A 23234-nucleotide genomic window follows, 5' to 3' on the forward strand; every position below is an offset into this window, starting at 1 on the left:
GAGGACCTTGAGGGAGGGCCGTCATTTTTGGTGTTTTGGGAGAAACCTCCTCAAAAAGTGAGGACTCTGAAAATTAAAGAGCTATTTGTCTCCAATGTGGAGACTCTTCATTAATATTCATGAGACTTGCCTCAGTGCTTCAGGCTGAGGAGCTGTCTGCCCATTGTCAGTGATGAAATCTCAGTTCAGGTGCTCTTCTTGAATTCCCATTGAGTTATGAAAACTAATTTCCTTTCATTGAATTTATTGCACAGCTCTATTGTGATGAGTATGTGTCAGAGAGAAATAGAAGAACTTTGCACTTGGCTCTTCCACCTTCAATTTCAAGCCCGGTTCCCTCATTCATTTGAGCTACAGAAGAATCTCTGGTTCTTAATATGTGCAGTTGTGTGCATTTTAACAAACTTTAAACTTCAGACATTATGCCTTCCTCTGCCGCAGTCCGCTAACTGCGTGCATGATAATGGGGAATTGAAGACTTGGTTGGGAGAGAAGCTCCTGTATGGTAATTATGCCTTGGAGAGAGAATTTAGCTTTTCATCAAGTTACCGGTGATCCTGAATCTCTGTATGGAAATGCAACTCATTTCTCTGCCCGACTACCACATACATTCAGAATATTAAAAAGAAAGAGAGGATATTTCTCTCCTTTACCTCCCTCATCTGTAGAAATCAGTGTAACTCAGGATGATTGATGTTGACAAACAATGAGTTGAGGATGGATGATTTTGCTCAGGGAAGGAAGAGAGTCAAGAGAACAGAATGTGTCTTCATTTCCCGAGTGGGAGATTATCCCGTCATAGTGTGCTTGCTTTTATTATTTATTTATTTATTTATTTATTTTGGTAAAGTGTTTGGAAAAATCATAAAGTTCTAATTAGATGTAAATATATGCACATCTAAAATTTGCTTAGTTTTAATATAACTTGAGTTTTCCCTTAGGCCTTAATGCCTATGGATGGCCTCCACAGGACTGACCTGAAACAATGGCTCATGCTCACTAAAAAATGTTCATGTCATCCGGGCAGTGGTGGCGCACGCCTTTAATCCCAGCACTTGGGAGGCAGAGGCAGGCGGATTTCTGAGTTCGAGGCCAGCCTGGTCTACAGAGAGAGTTCCAGGACAGCCAGGGCTACACAGAGAATCCCTGTCTCGAGAAAAAAATGTTCATGTCCTTTCTTCTTCACATGTGTTGAAGTCAACTGTAGGACTCCGCCCTGTGGCTGCCTCTTGGGGCTTAGAACAAGTTGGTTACAATGGTCTCCAGGTATCTTCAGTGCATCTGGATTCAAGTTTTTTTCTCCACATTCACCTTGCATATTACCTACTCATCAAGGTGACTTGAAAAGCCACTGTTAAGGCGAGTCAGTGCCTTCTGTTCTGTCCCGCACTATTCCAGCCATTTCCTCTGAGACTGCATCATCAGCACTCCTGTACATGGTCTCTTGTCAGTCATTAACAAGGAGTAGGGGTGTTCCCAGGACTTGTTCCTGTTGGAGGAGAGATGGAGCCAGTGCTGCTCACAGCTGTCAACTCATGACTTTGTTAGCAGCAGCTTTGCAGTCAGACTGATTCGAGGGCATGGCACGTCCTGGTGAACCTTAGGAAAGGCTCTCGTTTCCAGTGATCGAGCAGGGGGTACTCAAGGAATGCATTTTGACTGAGTCAACGATTTCTAATCCTCATGTTTATTTTCTTAAAATAGAACAGTAGCAGTAAGTAACAGCACTGTTAAAGACACTCTTGGGCAAACAGGAAGGCAGAAGATTGCTGGGATGTCTGCCACATGAGCTGTTTGACATCCGACTGTTGGTTGTCTGTCATTTTAATCCTGCCCTATGCATATTCATACTTAGAAGTGTAAGTTCTTGTATATTATGTTTCTTAAACTCATAGGTGATTAGCATGTAGTATTAGTATACCTTATATTAGTGTAGCTATCTGTCCATGATACTGTTTAATTTTGCCATCATACTGATCACCTACACTTTACAGATCGGATAGAAACCTGAATTTCAAAGACAATTTACCTGAAGTTACGTCAGTCACAGAAGCATGGCCAGAAGCCAGGTTTGCTGTCTTAAATTCTGCTCAGCTTTGTATAGTGCCTGCTATTTTTCTCATTAGCCAGGATTTCTGAAATATATTTATCTCTGCAATCCAGTTCCTTTGCTGAAGCAAAGGAGTGGAGACCGGAATCTGACGTTGTTGTGTAGCTTCTGTGAAAGGACATTGAAGTTACCTTTTTGATCTCAGCTATTTGTTTGTGACTGGAATGAGGAAGACACTGGATTGAGAGAGAGAGAGGGAGAGTCCATTAGGCTGCAGCTGTGTTTGTGTTTGCAGCTGTTCTTGTGCACACAGTGCCGCCAGGAGACTTGTTCATTGGGAGAATAGCGGGTTTCATGGTCAGTAGATGGCTTTGGGTTTAGGAATAACATTCTCTCCGTTGTGAGCATTTGGGAACTTGCTGAAGCATGAAAAGGTTTAGAAGAAACCCAAAAGTCTTCAGACAAGGAACCTTAATTTTAAAGCATTAATGTTTCTATTAAAAAGAATAGACATATGGGGCCAGAGAAATGGCACAAAAGTCAGGACTGCATGCTGTTCTTGTAGAAAACTAGGGTTTGTTTCACAGCACCCATGGCTGGTGGCTCACAAATGCCTGTTACTCCAGTCCAGGGGCATCAGGTGCCAGCGGCCTCTGTAGGCATATTCTCTCATGTGCGCAGCTCCCACAATTAAAATTAAAAAGAAAACCTTTTAAATACAGTCAGGCTCATGCTTAGCAGACATGAGGAAACAGGGTAGCCATTGAGAGACCAGCTGAAGGTGCAGTGGCTGAGACTTCTTATGATTTCAAGAAGTGAATACAATAATTCTTCTAACTGTGGACCTTGAAGCTAGCTGAGCCTGTACTATCAGAAAGTACTTGAGGATATCGAAGTGCAAAATAACCCCTCGTCTTATCAAGTTTGCACTTTATGAACGAGATAAATAGTAGAATCAGTAAGTGAGCAAGAGGGTATATTAGAAGCATATACGGGCTATAGGAAACAACTGGCCAAGGAAGAGAACCAGCCCACTAGGAACTCTTTCCTCTCTTCTCTGGCCTAGGGAAAATTTTTTTCATGATATAATTTTTGAATATATAAACGTCTAACTCTTGGGCTCCTTTGATTGTCTTCTACTAGCTCTATTCTTACTTCTTCCAGCAAAGAATGAGCCTTGAAGTTTGCACTGTGTGTGATTGAGTATTTTTGACAACCTGCTGTGAGTTGAGGAGTCAATAAAGAAAGAAGAGGAAAAAAATAAAGGCAGAAAACAATCACTATGTAGCTGTAGGTGAGTACTGAAAGCCCATGCGAAAAGTGAGCCTCCTTTCCTTCTTGCTGGCTTTTGCCTACTTTTTGTATATCCATGACACAGAACGTTATGACTTATCTGAGTCTTAGTTTCACCTCTCAAAACCTCACTCCGGAGTAAATGATATTTGCATTTTCCCTATGCATCATTTTTTTGTCCAAAAGAGATCTTAGAAACAGTCTCAGGATGGAATGTGCACAGTGCAGCGCAGAACACAGTCAGGGTGGAGGACCTGGGGAGGCTGGAACCACCACAACACACAGCTCCGCACCGCAAGGATCCATGGACCTACACTGCAGAGGCCCTGGGTCCTTCCCATGTTCTTGCCAGCAGGACAAAGCCCGCTGACTCAGCACTGGGGATGGTGCTTTGCTTTCATTTAATCTCTTGAATAAGGTCCCGGGATGAACAGTTAGCGATGGTACTGCAGCTATAACACTCAGCAGTTTTTCTTTCGTGGCTTGAGGGCAGCTGCTGGTGGCTGGGCAGGTATACTGCCATGCTCTTCTGTCTTCTCTAATCATCTCTGGGAATGAAAACTACAGGCAGGGCCTTGGGAAGCCAGCTGGAGGCACGGGGAGGCGAAGTCTCTATTGTAAAGGCAAACGGAAGCTCGGGGGTTTGTTGCAGACAGGAAGAAAGTTTTCGCACAGTTTCTTGATCTTTCTAGCCTTGGCTCTCTGCCCAAAACTCCCATTCTCTTTTCCTGCATGCCACAAACTAGAAATGTAATGTGCAGCACTATTCAATACGCATGTGCACATATGTCTATCTGTACACATGTACATACATAAACGGAGTTCAAATATAAATTCCCCCCAATTTTTAAAACCATATTTTCCTGTATCACAAATGAGGTGCTCCAATGTTTAAAACTCTGGTCCATTCTGTAATTGCTACTTGTCACTAATTTTAAAAAATGCAAATTTGATAGCATAGTTTGAAAACTTACTTTGAATCGATTTTTACCAAAGAAGGCAACTTTTTAAACTTTATGTATCTATCCCTAGATGTGTATCTAGGGCTATGTATCAAGGTAGTAAAATGTCCCAACACTGCCAATCTGCCCCTTTACCATCCTCTAGTCAATCCTAAGGGACAGAATGTTAGGGAAAAAGCCAAAGGGGAGAGAAAAGGAAGGGTGCTTTGCTAAGGTTTAGAGCAGTTACTCTCCTTTTTCCTAGAGGAGCGTTCCTTCCAACAGGGGCGAGCTTAGGCTCTGATTACATCACAAGTAATCAGAGTGCTCCAGAAGACAAGTCAGGTCTATTTATCGACAAAAGGTGCAGTGCTGAGAGAGTCCATTCTTACGGAAGTATACACTTTTAAACCTTTGTGTTTAAAAGAAGGGTTTCAGTTCCTCTAAGGGTGAAGACACATGCGTTTCTGAGTGCAGGCACCAGGCTCATCTCTGACAGTAGCTCTACTTCCGTCACGAGATGTCCAGTAACTTGCGTGCTCCGGTTTCCCCAGATTTTATCAGGATGCCCCGGAACTTTGCCTATAGCTTCTCTTACAGGAACACATTGAAAAGTCTGTCTGTCTGGGTGTGAGCCTTCAGTCAGGACTCAGAGGGACAGTCACATTTAGATCCAATCATGCTTGGTACTCAGAGAATCAATTTCTAATAACCTTCCTCTATGTGACAAAGTTGTTCTTAGTAATAACTGACATGAAACAAAATTAATATATGTCAGAGAAAGAAATGTAGAAACTGACATTTCAAAATTGATCTTGATACATATAATTATGCCAGTAGAAGATAAAGACCATAATGAAATATGTATTATGGTACAAAGAGAAAGCTATAGACTAAAATGTTTTAATTACAGAAACATGGTTTTTTAAATTATCCTATATGTCACAGCAATGAATAAAGCATCACGGCTTCCCTCAGCTTTCAAGTCATTTGTAGATTTCTCCACGGGGCTGTGTAATTTGATCTCTTCTGCATATTCATGTTCAGTAGAGTAAGATGCGGCAATCCATCTTTGCTCATAGTTGATTAGAAATATTTTTAATTAATTTGTAATTTGAGACATTATTTTTAGATGTAACAACAACTTTCTAAAAGAGTTAGAAAAAGGCTCAAAGATAGGTTCAAGAGAAGTTCCTAAATAATTGTGTTTGATGAACTATTTCTAGAAATGCCAGCTCCCCTGATTCAACATACCTCATTCTGGATCAATTTTAGAAATTTGCACATGTCTGAATGGCCCCAAAATCCCACTAAAAATTCTCAGAAAAAAAACATCCTATCACAAATTTACATTAAATTAGGTCAAAGCTTCTGAGATATTTTCATCTCCTGCAAAAACCACGAGTTGAGTGACAGTGGCCAGGTGGCTTCTTCAGTTCTCTGCCTTCAAACCATTTACATCACTGCTCAAAGTCGGAGCTCTGCTAAGTCACTAAGTCACTGTTCCTAGGGTCTCTATGCAAACACTGGCTGCTTTGAAGCTGCTATTTAAAGGCATGGACCTGAGGCTCCAAGCTGTGTCCAACACAAGCTTGAGCTGGATGTGTGACCTGAGGCTCTTTGAAGGGCACAAATATCTGTCAATGGATAGATAACCACACAAACAGGTTCATTCGAAGTGTTTACAGAAAGAAGTTAAAAATTCAACACTATCTGCAGCAATGTTTTAAATTTTGGCCAATATGGTTTTTTTTCCTGGAATAGTATTTATTTACCAACAATATTTATTTAAAATCGTGAGCACACTGTGATATTGAAGAGCAGGCTAGGGCATAATACCCTGAACTAAGGGCTACACTGATGCTACCTTTTGCAACTGGAAGGAGGTCCCTGGTGCAAGTGCATGAAGATGAGTGTGCAGCCCAGCCTGAGAGGTGACTCTGGCCTTTCAGGTCAACATCTTGTTGCTTCTGGTGCCAGGAGCCTCTTTGCCAGAGATTGTGAGTTGGAGGACTCAAAATGGTCCCCAAATGGAAGGTGGCAAGGCTCTGGGTATTGGCTTTTAGAACCCCAAAGATAGGATCCAATGTCCCATGAAGTCCCCTTACTCGGTGTCTGTACTCCAGGGCTGAAATACTCTAGGTTGTAAGGAGAAATTGGCAGTTGGCAGGAGATACTTGTGGTCACAAAAAGAATTGGACACTTTCCACACATACACACTTCAGTTGTTTGAGTCTGTTGGCATACATATATTTGGTTTAGTATATTATGGCTAAAAGATAAGAAAAAAAACCATATTGCATGTTGTTCACATTATTTTTTTCAGACATTTGTTTGGGGTTACAAACTTCCCTGAAAGAGCACAAGAGTATGTGTATGCGCACACACACACACACACACACACACACACACACACACACACACACACATACACACACACCAGTACATCAGTGATCTACAAAAGTTGGTGATAGTCGATGAGCAGGATCTATCAGGCTGGCACATCGGAGTGAGAACAGAGGTGACCCTGTGGGTCAGAGTGAGCAAAAGGGCCCTGCTTGGAGCTGGAAGAGTGGCCGTCATCTTCACGTTTGGTTTGGAGATTACACCTCATCCAGAAGCAAAGTTATTAACGAGATGGGAGCACACTTAGATGAATTTCCAGGTGAATGGCAAAGTCCCATGGATCTGCTAGTGCAGGGACCAATTGTAAGGTCACATACTGAGGAAAACGTTGATCACAGCATACAAACCTCCCAGTCACCAGAAAGTGAGGCCCCTTCTAGCCAGGAACTGCAGGTAGCACTGTAGTCACAATAGCCAAGAAGATACCAAAGAGCTGAAGAAGCACAACCCCTCTAATGCCATGGAGACTGGTATGCTTGCCAAGGTTGGCTTAAAAATCGTTACATTAAGAAAAGCGAATTCTCTGTCATGTTTCATATGTGCAAAGATGCTAAAGAAAAAGGATAAATCATCTGGTTGTGCTAATTTATTTCAACTAGCTATGCTAGCTACAAAATAAAACCATGTATTTTTAATTGTAGATCACTAAAAGTTTAGACAACATTGTTTTTTTTTTATCTACGTATATCAATTGAGGTATCTTATTCTGAGCAATTTTCCTTATTCATTTTAGGGTAGGCATAGCTATTTATACTCTTAGGAGACTCTTCTATTTCTATTTCACGTTGGGTTGTAGTATAACTGCATTGGCTGCCTCTCACCTTCTTAGCATTGGCCTCATGTATTTCAAGAAAGTTCTGCCCATTTGTTATCACATAAGAGATAATCTCATTAAAACAATTATAAGCAGAGCATTTATCTTATTTGTTACTCTTTGTGGAAAGGGTCAAAGTCTGTGTGAAAGAATGAAAGCTCAGAGTTTAGATGTTGAGAGACTTCAATCCCCAGTTTCCCTAGAAGTTGAGGCCTGTGTGTGATACTGTATGAGACCCTGGGTCTTGTTCTCCAGACTCTGCTGTGTATAATCTGGGGCAGGTGCCAGGGTCACTATTTCCTTAGCTTGGAAAGAACTCTGTGACACTTGAAGACACTATCTTGTGGCTCCCAATGGATGCTCAGGCTTCATCCTTGTGCTGAAGGCCAGTCTTGGCTACCAGCGTATTCAAAACAATTCAGAAATTTGATAAACACAACTTTTCATGTAAAAGCATGCACAGTCGTGTGAAATGAGTTCTCAAACTACATAGTTTACCTCTTTTTGAATGAGGCTTCAGCCTCCAAAATGCCAATGAGCTAGCTTATCTTTGGTTCCTGTAGTTATTTTAAAGGTCTAGACAAACTCCTATTGTCTATGCAAAGATGGACACACATCTAACCACAACTGGTTACATCCACAGATGAAGAATCAACCTCTAGATCCAGAGGAGGGCCTGTGGTTCAGGGAAATACAGTGCCCAGCTCACCCTGATATAAGACCAGGCATAATTTGCCTTGATTCACCCCGGTTTTGAGCTGACACCATGGCTTTGTGCATTAATTTCAAAAGTTGTTACAATTTGGTCCCAGAATGGAGAAGGAGCTCATTCCTCCTGATTTGTGGGTATTTTTGTAACAGGACCTGTCTTTAACCTTACTTCTGATAGATGATAGAGAACAAGAAGACTCTGAAGACTCTCCAAAGAGTATGTTTCAATGATATTCAAACTTGTGTGTGTGTGTGTGTGTGTGTGTGTGTATACGCAAGGGGGGTCAGGTTAGAAAATGAGACTACAGGACAAGAGAATATTTTAGTCACCAAGTGATTTTGCTTTGAATGAATATTGGAGCTGTAACATTCCAGTATGTTTCTTAATTTTGCCTGGTTTCTTCTGGCCACAGAGATCCCAAGATCTCTTCCATTACTCCTGAGCAGTGGCCACACAGTTTGGACTATCAATTCTATTTGCTTCTGGCTGGAGTATTCCAGGTCAAAAGCCTTGTTCTCTCTTTCACATGCTTTTGGTTGACTAGAAGGATTGGAAACTAGCATTTTTTTTTTTTTTTAGTTTGTCTCTACATTTCATGGTAATAATGTAGGTAAAGTAGAAATAAACATGTTTAGCGGAGTTTTTGATAGGCACCATATTGATACACACTCACCTTGTTCATGGGGTGAAATCTTTTTGTTAGTTGTCTTTTTTCTTTTTTTTTTGCCTTTTTTCGACGGAATGTATCATGAAACCTGGGTTGGCTTCAAATGAGCTCAATAGCCCATAGTAGCTTCAAATGCCTGGCAGTCTTTCTGCCTCAGTCTCTTCCACTCTATAGTTTCGCATGGCTACCTCCCTCTCCCAATGGCACACGGGCATTTTAAAATAATTTTTATCCATTGACCTAATAGAGCCTCTATAGTCTTTTTTGAGCCCACATTAACTAAATATTTAAAAAGTAAATACCATGGGTACCAAAAGTAAATATCATTGTGTACCAAACATAAACATTTTTTTTTTTTTAAAGAAAACATTCTTCAGGGAAATTTTCAGAAAACAAATTCTCAAATTTAAAGCACTGGAAAATTAAAATGTACTTAGGTCTTTGTATATATTTGTTTTCTACCAGAACAAATGCACATGCCATCATTAAAGAAGAGTTCAGAAATACAAGAGTGTTCATACCATTGATGACTCTCACAGCTAGATGTCCTTAAATGTTTGAGTCTATTATTTGATTTAATCTGTAGTGGCTCCTGTTATCATGACTGTCCAGTCAATTCATTTTTGAGACTGTTTATTGAGCTGCTGCTGTGGACTGAATGATTCACAATTAAATAAGATGCCCTTAAAATGGGGGGGGCACTGCTGACCAGTGTGACTGAATTCAGGACTGCATTTTTTTCACCTTAGTGCTCTGGATAGTGTAGGCAAGGTTTTCCAGAAGTCTTTCAGGAAGAGTAGACTTTGTTGATGAGGACATGGAGGGAAACACAGGCTCACAGGCCCATCCTAGAAGGTTCAGGATGTAGCACACCAACAGGAATTATTGATTGCCCGAAGGACTTGCCTTCAGGTTAAAGGGTGTGGAGTCTCAGGAGCACCAGTGTTCATAAATACACGTGAAACACACAAACAAAAAGCTCATGATATGACTTCCCAAAGAAAAGGATTTCTGTCAAGCGCAAGGATTTGTCAATGATGTTAGGAACTGGAACAGTGTAGTCACATTGAAGACTTGCTCTGAGGGAGAGGGAGGAGAGCCCGTCAACAATGAATGAGAAGCAGCATCTAACTGAAGATGAGAGAGCCACAAATTTATCACATAGCCGATTAGCATTGTTATACCCATTCTTTTGTGCCAACATTCAATAGGAAAGGTGATGGCTATTGATGCTACTGATATTTATTGATTCCACAGACAATATTTCTTATCTTTCCTTAGTCTCTCTAATGCCTGTAGTCATTCAGCTCTTGTCAGGATCTATGATGAAGGCCTAAAACTGTGCTGGTGTATGTCTGGAGGGGTAGGTGTGGAAATATTTTACCAAGAACAGACATGACGCCTTTTTGACAAGAGACAAATGTTTCATTCAAATGCTGCATTTCGCATATTGGAAAGAGTAATGAATTCCTGTGCACCTTTCTACCTAGTTCACCATGTCAGGCCCAGGCGCTGACGCACCTCAGGTTTTCCTCACAAAATTAAATTTAATGTTACACCCTCTCGTCGAACGGCGCATAAATCAGGCATTTGATTTGCATGGACTGTAGCAAGTGGCTCTGTTCTGGACAAATATAAACCTAAGTCTGAATATTATGTCAAAGACAGGGACAAAGCAATCTAGGACTTCCAATCAAGTCTGCTACCAAGTGGAATTCATACTGGTATTATGCTGCTCCCGTTCAGCTCTTATTAAAACTCTTGCTTTAACCTCCTTTTTTTTTTTTTTCATTTCAAAAGAAAATGTTTTTCTTGACCTTCTTGTATTCAGAAAAACCAGTGTGTAGTCACACCGGTATTATTTATAAACTGGTTGTCTCCTAGTAACACCCAGGCATGTGCATTTTCCTCTCCATCACCCTCATCCGGCCTAGAGTCCAGAAAGGGGTACGCATCAGAGTAATCAAGCAGGAAGAAACAAAACTGAGGACATGGTGTAAAACACAGCCAGGAAATTAGGTAACAGGGATGTTCACTAATGTTCTACCTCGACCCCAAATCCCAAGAGTATGCTAAGAACCATTGCAGAGCAGATGAGTTTAAAAAATGACTCGGTTGCCAAAGTTAATCTATATTTAGATGCAGAGCATGTATCAGACTTGGGAAAAGCGAGTGCAAGCATGCATCATCTGGGCTTGTTTCTGGCCTCCGCCGACATGTGCTGGAGTTACACACCTCCCTTACTTACATTTTCTAATCACAGAGTACCGGGCCCAATGTGCTAAAGAAAAAAACCACAGTGATCTGAAATGGAGGGAGACTTTGAGATGAGAAACATTTTTACAAGTGCACAGTGAGGCTGCCCTAAATCTCAGAAGACCATAGCTAGATCACGGGCTTGCTTGCATTCTGCTCCGCATTAAGGCCTGCTGTGCTTCTTCTGGACTGCGGAGGAAGTTTTACAAGCAGAGCTTGCTCCTAGGCCAAGTGCAGTGCCAAGAAGGCACAGATGTCTGAAGAAGACCAGGTGAAGAGAAGATCCTGAGAGCTGGCCCGAGGATTAGGGATCTGCAGTGTCATTTCTCCCAGCTGTCCACAAACAGCTGCTAGATTTCAGCATGCTTCATAGATCTGAATAGGTGAGAGTGTCTGAGAAACTAAATTTATGATGTATTAAGGATTAATTCATTCATTTTTGGTAGGACGTACCCATAAATATTTATATATGAATGTATATAATTTGCCATCAGTCAGTGTGGGGCTATAAATATGATATAGAACTAGATTCTGCCACTAAAGAATTTACTGAAAAAATTAAAGTATGTATGAGAAGTAACTATTGTTTAAAATGTAAGCATCAGAAAGTACATGGACATAAAAGGATATATTATTCCTAGCCGGACAGAGAGCCCAGTCGGAAGGATTTGGTGGTGTCAAATAGGGGCAGGAAAGGGAAAAACACAGGGAAGGGATGGGGAAACACTTATGTTCAGATATTACATGCACAGGCCATGAACAGTGACTAAAACACAGACAGGTCTGGGGAGTGAGTGAAGAGCAGTGGAGAGATGAGGGTGGACAGATGTATGATGCTGGGGGATCACCAGTGAATTCCAAACTGGGCAGTTTAGATGGTGATAAACAAGCATCTGGAGGTGAGGAAGTGACTATCCTACCTGTGCTTCTGGCAGAAGAATATGGTCTGAGTACGTGGGCTAGATTAGTGAATAGAGGCTGATGTAGGCCTAGAGATAAACAAAACAGAAAGAGAGCACTGGGGGTAGACAAGAAGGAGCCGAAAGTTATAGACTGGGTAAAGAGGAGAAATCAACTATTTGCAAATGGTTGTTGTTATGGTTATAAAATCATCAGAAAAGTCCTTTGAATCTGTCATTCTGATTCCCCCATTCATGCTTTTAGATATTCTTAGAGACACACAGAGCTTATTCCATCCCCAAATAGAGAAAATGATGAATTTTGGGTACATTGACTTTGTTGATCGTATTTTAAAGGTTCGTATTGGAACAGAAGAACCTCTAGCCCAGCTTAAGTTTATTTTGAAAGTACAGTCCATCCACTTCATGGCTAAGGTATTCTCTAATCGACTGAAACAGCAGGCCGGCTGATCTCTAAGCCAGCCTGTCAATATCCACACAGAGAAAACTATTGCCTGCCTACACCCTCCTGCTGGCCAAGTGATTAACTGTGCATCGGTCATTTAGGATAATAAATGTGGAGATGGAGGGAGTGAGTGTTGCCACAGGCCTCCTGCTGTGGAAATAAATCCCCTCCCATCTTGGCAAACTTAAGAGCAGAGCCAGAGAATCTGGCTTAAAGGGCAGTAGGCCTGTAGGTTTGAACTAGAGCCCTGAGGTAGTTAACCCTATCTGCCATGCAGTTGGGATGTGCTGCTACCACTGTCCTAGGAACGAAAAGCAAATCTATCTTATTGAGATCTCTTTTTCTGAAAATTGACATGAAACACATCTGAAGAGTGTGAGTTCTGTTTTGGGAGAAGCCGTGTGGACCTTGGAAATGGGCAGCAACTATGGAGGAGAGATGAAATTGTCCTTTGAAAGGTTCTTTCTTGCTCTTTGAAATTGGAGAAGAAAATCTATTCACCAAAAAAAAGGGAATGAAAAGAACCATTTTTATTTTAAAATCCTTCATCTAATTAGGGAAGTACGCTCTATTTCATTTGCCATGTTTCTGACTTTGTACATTTACTAAAGCAACAAAATAGCTCACCTACATGGTGGTTAATTCTAGGTAATATTCCTGCTTCAATTACTTGATCTAGGCTATTGCTCCTGTAAAAGAGACACGATATCATATAAAAGATGGCAATGGTTTGATCAAATTAAGGGATATCACTTAGGACAGGACATATTGAATCAATGTCCTTTCATCTCTACTTCTGTCCCTAGGAATTTGCTTCTGACTTGCAATGAATGTTGTGCTTGCTGAGCTATTTAAGCTTGATTAAGGTACTTGTTATGCATTTGGTGCTACACTGCAGTGCACAATGTCAGTTCTTGACTGTCATCATCATGATTAGAAAGGGCAGAAGGCAGTGACCCCCACATGGAACACATGATACATACGCGAGTGCCGAGAACCTCCGCTCCAATCCTAGGGTTTAGTCAAAATGTGTAAAAACCCAGCAAGACCTCTCACCAAATACTTTGTTTAGCAAATTATGCCTTGTTTTCTTATTAATAAAAATGACTTCCTGTTGTCCAGCTATTGTTAGAACATCTTGTTATGAATACAAATGAGGAGAATCCAATTGACTTCAGAGAAACACATGACCTTCCTGCTAAGGTTGGCTTATTGGAAGTTGCTAAATTTGAAAAATATTTTAGGTTAAAAGGAGACAGTCCAATCAAAGCTCTAGCCAGAGATGACTTTGGTATGAGGGAATAGGCCTCAATGGGTAGTGCATCTGGGCTAACGACTCTCAGCGTTTGCACAAAGGCCTTCTACTAGCTCATTCGCTCTCTACTGGTTTGTCAACAGACTGGGCTGGATGACAGTAGTTCAGGCTAGTTTTTAATCAGGAGAGTCCGCAGTCCGCCCCCAAGCATGGCACAATGCTGTTAATAAGCTAGCTTAGCTGATTTAGTCACTGGTTTGTCTGAAAACCCACATCTTTGCAAGAGTAAACTGAACATTAGCAATAAAGATTTAAAAAAAAAAACAGCAGTAAAAATGTTAGTCACAATTTTTATTAAAAATCTACCTTGACCCAGGCATGAGTTAGATAGGCTACCTGGGTCACTTCCTTTGCTCCTAGTAACAAGCAGGCTTGCACTGTGATTGCCTTTTTACTCTTTCATGAGGAAGATTAAATATCAAGTCTTGACTAATGTGCTATATCTGACCCCAAACTGAGGCAGTTTCTTTTCATTTATTCTTTCATATATTGCTCGATACTTTCTTACTAAACATAGAAACCTCAGAAAGATTTAAAAACTTGAATCATTTAAGTTGTGGTGGAGACTTTTTTCTTTACATAAAAACCTCTTAAAACAATATTTGTAAAATAGTTTTCACTTGTTCATTGAAAACAATTCATTATCTGGCACAATTGCTGTGAAGGATGTGAAGGATGTGGCCTGTTCCTTCAGGCCAGGAAACTTCTCATTTACATATGGATTTACATATGGATTTACATATGTGCTTTCTTGGATTGAGATAGTCATTGTGGTTGTGGTATGTGTGTGTGTGTGTATGTGTGTGCCCATGGGCACATATGTGTGCATGTGTACGTACATGTAGTGTGTGCGGTATGTTTATGAATACTTGCCCATACCTGTTTACATGCATGCATGTGGTGCCTCTGAAGGTCAGAGGGCAACCTTGGGTCTTCCTTAAGCACTATCCTTTTCTTCTTCCTTCCTCCCTCTCTCCCTCCCTTCCTTCCTTCCCTTCTTCCTCTCTCCCTCCTCCTCTCTCTCTCTTTCTTTCTTTCTCTCTTCTTTTTTAATCTCTCACTAGCCTGGTCTGCCTGGGCCACCTGGTCTGCCTGGTCTGCCTGGCCCAGAACTCATTAAGTACATTATACCCACTGCCCATAGAGAGGGAAGCCTTAGCTTTCTCCTCCCCAGCATTAAGATTCCGCTTATGCAACAGTACACCTCACTTGCTTTAATGCTGGTTCTGAAACTCAAAGTCAAATCCTTGGGCTTGAAAAGCAAACACTGTCGGGATGGGGTCATAAATAAATATGTACTAGGCATAAGTTTTGCTTCAGGACCTAAACGCTGTGACCAGGTTATTTTTTCAAAAGCAACACGGTGTATATTGTGGTTACTTGTAAAGGGAATAGGAATCGTAGTATACAGTAGCATGAGAGGGACAATTAAACCCTCCAGCATAATCCTTGTCTACTGTTGCTACTTTGGTATATTTCTAAGTATCTCCAATTTTTAAATTTTTAGAAATGTAGATAACACTATCTTTGTTGCCTCCCAATTGGCTCAATGTACCTAGCAACAGCATCAACTTCACAGCTCCTTCCTGTGAAGTTAGAAAAATCTGTTCCAAGTATGCACACTACTTCCTTGGGGACATTGTCTCAGTTGGAGGAGTTGGCAATAGCAGAGTTTTATTATATAGCCCAGGATACCCTCAAATTTGCCATTCCTTCCACCTCACCTCTGAATGCTGAGAGTGTGGTAGCGAACCACTACCACACTAAACTATGCCTAATATTTTATTTATACTTTGTTTTAATAGACCTCCCTTTGATAAACACTAAAATTGTTCCTAACATTTCTACCTTTATGCGTCACTTTTGATGGACTTCTGCATAACTTTCTTCACTTTTCTTAGCCTTTTGAATCCAGCCACAGAATTGCCAAGCCAAAGCCATGCCGCTTTAGAAGACCTTCAGTCAAAATGTTTGAATTACCTTCTTGACAGTTTGAGGTACTCGCTCAGGACTACATGACATTGTATGTCTTCTACGTTTATGATAGTCAGTATGACAGTAACGACTACCAACAGTTTATATAGCAATACTCACTTGTAAAAGGCATTTTTTGCAGTGGCTTACACTGTGCACTCAGAAGAGCCAGCTAATTATCGTCGACTTACTGGTGAACAGACATCTCCAGTTCATGATACAAGATGTTAATATTTTGCAAGGTACCCATTCTTTCACTCTAGCTTCCACCTTGGGGCCACCTTGGGACAGCACTGTGGTATCTGAAGAACCTTCCCACATTTTGCTTTTGCAGCTGAAAGTCAAGAGTACACGCTTTGCATCACTTAAGCAATACTTCTTGCCTTAAAGAGCTTCTCACACATAGACATAATTTTCCTTTGGGTGGGCCTGGCAGCCAGTCTGCCTCTGCCTTAGCTCCAGTCATCCTCAGGCCGGGTAGATCCCACTGGCTACAGAGCTGTAATGTGCGAGCCAGACGATAAGTACAGAATATTGCCACACCGCTGGCTCCTTGCTCTCTCCATATTCAATCACAAAGACTAATGAATCAGAGATGATTACGGTGCTAAAAATCCAAATGCAGATTTTTGCTGTCCTTACTAATGAGAGAAAAATATAGTAGACCATTGGCCTAAAGGCTCCAGATGCAATTCCTTTGTAACTTAGAGTGCATTAAAAAAGCTTCAGTCAGCAAGATAAGTTAATTTTTTTATGACCTTTATAAACTCTTTTAGCCTGTATCTTGGGAGCTTCTCTTAAAGATTAAATTTTTAAAAAATCCTTTTAGCTCAGGCCAACATGGCATCTGAATCTTTTTTGCTCCAAAGGCTACATCCAAAATCTATAAAGATGATCTGTTCGTGACAATTATTGTCAAAGTAATGATTAGCCAACATGTCATTTTTCATTTTGTTCGTCTTGCCTCTATGGTACTAATCCAATAGACCTCACTTCTTCTTAATGTAAGAGTTGCATAAAGGACACAGTCACTCCCAATTGACTATGCCTAGATTTTCAAATTCTTGCAAGAGAAAATTGAATTGTCGCCAGGGACACAGCTTCCACCTGAATATCACTGGGTCAAAGGGGAGGGAGGAGGTTCTTAGGATGAAGCATAGATCAGCATCCAAAGAATCACCAAGTTGTGTTGAGGCCTGGGCTTCAGGAAACCGTATGGTAGCTTTACCCAAGTCACAGGGAGGAAGCCCGTGAAGGATTCTTCCTTAATAGCCTCATGGATGGAATAATCTAGCATGTAAAGAAGGTGGTTTCCTCTTGCCTCTTTGGTTGTAGGTTATCGGTTTCTCTTCTACAGTGTGCCTTTGACTGGCTTGATTGGTGACTACAAGAGTCATAACCCTCAGCATCTGTCACTGCTTCTATTACATCCAACCTACTGACCCAGAAAATCTGCGGCTGACACAATTGATTTCTTTATAACACTCATTGAGCATTTATTTTATTTTTGACATCCACGCACAAAGTACCATAGAACCCTGGTCCATACGTCTCTGTATAAGAGAAACACAGCCTTTTAGATAAGATATGTACACATACCCTGCAGTGGGTGGCTGGGGCAAGGCAATAACCCGGCTTAGCCTGATTCAGGAATGTAATTGGACTTATTCAGATGTATGTGGCTCTGCTGCTGAAGACAAGCATGTCAAGGTCAACAATAACACCACTGTGAAATAATAACATTAAGAAAGAAAAAGAAAGCTCAGTTAGATGTTGTGTATGTTTTTTTTTTCTTTACCCTGAAGCAGGCCTTAACCTTTTTTTTTTTCTGTAATCTTCTTTCTTTCTCCATACCCCTAGAAAGCATCTTGGTTTCAAACTAAGATATGAAAGCCACACGCTTTAAGCAGATGCCTGACAGTTATCTATTGTTTCTCATGTATACCTCCGTGCTGCCTCATTATATAGAAAGGTTACATGGCTCTTTTTTTTTTTTTTTGAAGGCATATAGATAATTAGCTGCCAGATTCAGAATTCAAACTCAATTGTTTATCTTATAAATATATTGGCATCTTCCTCTGGGCTCTAAGAGCTAATGATCTGGTTGGATCATGAATCATCTTATGAATTTTTGCTGAGAAATGAGCAGAGAGAAGGGATGTGAAGGTCTAGATAGAATTACGTGGTAGGCATCTCTGACTGCACTCACATGTCTCCATAGGTCGAATGACTTCTCTCTGAATCTCATAACCTGAACATTTTCACTTTGGATTGATGCCCTGTTCCAATCAGATAAAGTTAATACTAAAGAATTTTCACTGTTTATCTGGTCATTGATGCCAGTATTTAATTTTCTTATTTAGTGACCTAATGGTAACATCCAGGAATGATATTTTCTAGAGAAACTCTTGTTTTAATGTAGGACAATACCAGAAATCTCTGTTGATCATAGACACAGTTAAGCATCAGCGTCTTGGAACTAGCATCCTTTATAATTCCCTCCTGATTTTAGAAAACATTGTTCCTACTCCACAACAAAGCAGTGCTTGTGATGACTTTGAGGAGAAGGCATCCGTCCCAGGTGGTGGACCTGGGATAAAACACACCCGGGATTCCTGGTGCTGACTTTTACTGGTGCCACCATGTTAGATTTGAACATCATTATTTACTAGAAATAAAGGAACAAGGCAGAAATCGATCGCTACGACAGTAGATTTATGTCTTCACTGTGCTCTCTATACATCTCTGTTTGTCCTAACTTCATGGAGAAGATATTTAACACACAATGGAAGGAGCCTATTGCTTTTGATTTATTTTTTGTTTATTGCTTTTGGCATTCCACAGAGAAATTCTGGAAATCGATACTGTTTGTGTCTGAGACCCCAATGTAGTGTAGACTTAAAGGTGCTGAGGGCACAAAGGAACTTCCTGTGCTTGCTGGGCTTTCCTTTAATATTTCAACTCAGCTCATTTGCTCACCACAGAGATGTCTTTAGTCATCTATATGTTTTACATGACATCATAAGCAATCATACAAAGATTCATTAGGTACAACAGCAACAAAAGAATACTTAGTAGTATTTAGCTGTTTTAAGTCATCTCTCTAGGACCCAAGGAATGATTCTCAGAAATCCTAAACTTCTCTTGGTGATGAATTAGAATATTCAATCTATGTGATTCATAAAAGCACACATATAGAGATGCTATAAAAATTTCAGTTTTTTGTTTTTTAGTGAATAAGAGGATGGTTAATGATGTAGGGATATAGTAATGAAAATCACCATGGGCCATGTTTTTTTAACACTTATAACTTAGCTTTGAAAAGAAGGTAGAAGCCGGGCAGTGGTGGCGCACGCCTTTAGTCCCAGCACTTGGGAGGCAGAGGCAGGCAGATTTCTGAGTTCAAGGCCAGCCTGGTCTACAGAGTGAGCTCCAGGACAGCCAGGGCTATACAGAGAAACCATGTCTCAAAAAAACTAAAAACAAACAAACAAACAAAACAGGCAGAATTCCATTGACATTTAACTTATAAAGAACCATGAGCAGGAACACACACATCCACACACACACATTCACACATCCACACACACATCCACATGTACATGCATACACAATACACACATATGCACATACATGCATATATGCACACACATGCTCACACACATATACACACATGCACACACACACGCACACACAATACACACATATGCACATACATGCATATGTGCACATACATGCTCACACACATACACACATGCATGCACACACATGTGCACATCCACATGCACACAATATACATGTGCACACACACTCTCACACACACAACCAGAGAAGTATCTGCAAAACCAGATGTTTTTGCAACAGAGTGCAAAGGCTGACTTAAACTTGCAGGAATTCTCCTGTCTCACCTTCTCTACTGCACAAAGCTATTGCATCTGGTTAGGAATTTACATTTCAGGGAAGAGATGCAATTTTCTGTTGTATGAATTTATGATACTTGGAATAAAACCCACAAAGACCGCATTGTGCAGAGAGAATGAAAACAACACAATTCTGCTCTAGTAAGAAGCTGGCCAAGTGCTACTGGGTCTCTTTTGGGATCCTTAAACAGCACAGTGTGTGCGTGAAGCCCATGGCTGATTTTGAAAATGCTGGGGTGATACGGTGAAGAGAGCATGGATTAAGGCCTAATGTGTCAACCAAAACTTCCTGAGCAGGAGGCAGGTCAAAGGTTTTCAAATGGGGAGACATTCAAAGGCACCCTTAAGAGTATCACTTAAGATATATGGCACAGATGTAGGCCTAAGAAATAGCACTGGGTGGCAACAAGTGTGTTGCTTTTTAAATTTGCTAAATTTCAGAAGGAAACTAATAGATTTTTGGTCAAATCAACCTATAATCCTCTGAGCTTTAGCAGATATGTGGCATGAAATGCCTCAAAGCACAGGGCTTGATCACTAAATGTCCCCAACTGAGTCCTAGCCTGGCCTTTGAATGGCACTGGCCTTCTGGACACGGCTTTTCCTCTTCATGGTGTTTGCATGTATTCAGTCTTTCTGCTCCTCCAAACTAGGGGTCTTATTAATCTCTACTTAAGTATGAACAACCCCCTTTTCATGGATGATCTGTTACAAACACAAAAGTGTGGTTTTGAAAATCAGGATTACTATAACCATTACGACATTACATTACAGACAAAACAAAGGTAGACAAGAGATGTCAACCTTAATGTTTTAAAATTTATTCTTTGAAAGTTTCATATGGTTATCCAATGAATGCTGACCACACTTGTGGCTGGTATCCTCTCATAGGCTCCAATCCCCTCTTTATCTCTCTCTCTTTTTTTTCTGAACAAAATCTTTCTCCTACTTTAATGTCTTTTTAAAAAAATGACCCACTGAGTTTAATTGTGGTTGCCTGAATGTGCATACATGTGAGGTTATTTATTGGATTACAGACAATTTACAGTGGCTTCACCTCCAAATAGAGACAAATCCCACTCCCCCAGAAGCCCCAACTGCCAATAGCTCTTTAGGGAAAGGTGAGACCCCATGAGTCACTCCCCTATCTAGGCTGGAATGAGGTTCAACCCATCTACGTTGATGGGTTCATCCTTGTGCAGGTCTTGTGCAGGGTGTGTTTAGGCTACCCCAGATGCTGTGATTTCATGAGTGGAATGGCCCTGTGATGTCCAGGAGACACAATCTCAGAGAATCCCTCCCCATCCTCCGGCCACCCAAGGACCAGCTCTTGGGAGCACTGCGTTTTGTCTGATCGAAACCAGATTCATTTCAGAATGAATCTTCCTCTGGAGTTCTGTTTTCTTGTCTTAAAGACTTGCCTCACACATGGCTGGTTGTTGAGAGCATGGTTATTGATTTATCTTCATAGTATCATTTCAGAACAATAAACTTATTCTAAGAAATAACAGGGATACAGACACTTCTCTAGTGTGTGAAAGGATGATAGCTGGAGGATTCAAGGCCAGGCAAAGGGCCCACACATCATGACTCTTTAGACTATAGCTATGGTAGAGGGGTTAGGACAGTTAGGATGTTACTGAAAGAGTATTAATTAGGAAAGGAAGGCAAAAGACAAAAGCTTGAGAAATAATGGCAGGGAGGGCACAGTGATTTCTAGGGGATGTAAGAAGCAGAGATGGAGGGAGTTAGTTATGTTACTGTATCAGTGTAGAGTTATAACCATCAAAAGGTAAGGTTGACTTGATGACAGACTGCCACTGTGGGTACAGTTCCCCCTTGGAAGTAATGGAAGATGGGTTCCAGAATATTCTGCAGATACTATAATCTTCTATTAAATCTCTACATATTTCCCATATACTTTATCTCCATAATGCCTATGCAATGTACACATTGTGCAAATAATTGTTTATTATATTATTTACAGAAAAATGACAAGATATTTGGGCATGCTCAATTCAGAAGCAATTTGTTTCTCAAATGTTTTCAATTCAAGATGGTTGAATCCATAGCTGAGAGCCATTTCTATGGAAGAATGAATATAACTGTATTAGCAGGTTAGAGTATATGGGTTGGTTACATAAGGCTGTTTTAGATGCACTTAAAATATGACAGCTACTATAATATTTTATCAAAGTCCTATCAACATTTTAGCTAAGAATTTTGTATTCAAATTTGTCTTCAGGATCTCCAAAAGTGAATGTACTTTTGGAAGGGGGAACAGTGGAGACATGGAGAGATACATTGACACATCTACAACCTAACCCTACCTTCAAGGCTCAGGAACCATTAAAGAGTGGGAAGTGAGACTGAAGAGCAAAAGGACCAGGATGTCTGTGACAAGACAGCATCTACTATATATGACATGGAGCTGAACCCATAAAAGGTCAGTGACATGATTATCTAAACAAGACTGGCACAAGGACAATACCAGATAATACAAGATATACATAAGAGAAACCTCACAAGGACCCAGCCCTTGATAATGAGTCACAAGTAATTAATGGCTGCCGAGAGAGGGAGAATCAGTTTTCTCTAGAAAATAAATGTGTGTATGTGTGTGTGTGTGTGTATTCTTTGTGACAATAATAAAGAAGAAGAGGTCATCAGTTTAACAATGAGTAGATATGGGAGAAGTTGGAGTGGGGTGGGGGACGGGGTGGAAATGATGTAACCATAGTACTCATGTAGGCAATTCTCAAAATCTAAAGTAAAATATAAATGTACAGGATTAAAGAAATAATTGGTGAAGAAATGGCAATGTATCTTATTTGGCCACTGCAATACAAACAATAAATTTTCAAAGTATTTTCTTTTTACTCTTTTTTTTTTTTCTAAAGCTTTGTGCCACATGAATGTGGTCCTCCACAGATCATTACTTTGACCACGCCCCACTTACTGGTCCAGTTTGCATGTCCAACTCTAGGGTTGATCATTCTTCACTAGCTTAGGAAGCTGCTTGTTTTCTTGCCTACTAGGTCTTGAGATGTCCGCAATCTTTAGATTTAACAGCAGTCTTTGTATGTTAGCTTTTATAGCCATGAATATTAGTACAGATTAATAGTCGCCAAATACTATCTATCCACCATGAGCCAGAGACTCCAATAACCCTATTAAATGGGTATTTTATTTGATTCTCATAAGAAAATATGATGAGATTGCAAAGAATAAATTCAATAAAAGTTGAAAAAATATCCAAACTATGTATGAGAAATGTTGTCAGCTCCATTTTATGGATTAGAAAAATGAAAGTTCTTTACATGAGAAGATAAAACTTGCATTTAGCTATCTCAAAATTCTTGACCTTACCCTATACTTGTATGACCAACTGTTAATACACATGCCTATCCTTTTAAATTGTGATTCTTGACTTGTGGTGACTCTCCCTCCAAACTTGAAATAATCACAAATTTAGGTACAGTAAGTAATTACAAAGTTGAGTGTGCCTCTCCATTAATCTT

This window comes from Mastomys coucha, unplaced genomic scaffold (genome assembly GCF_008632895.1).
Source record: "Mastomys coucha isolate ucsf_1 unplaced genomic scaffold, UCSF_Mcou_1 pScaffold22, whole genome shotgun sequence".
NCBI lineage: Eukaryota > Metazoa > Chordata > Mammalia > Rodentia > Muridae > Mastomys > Mastomys coucha.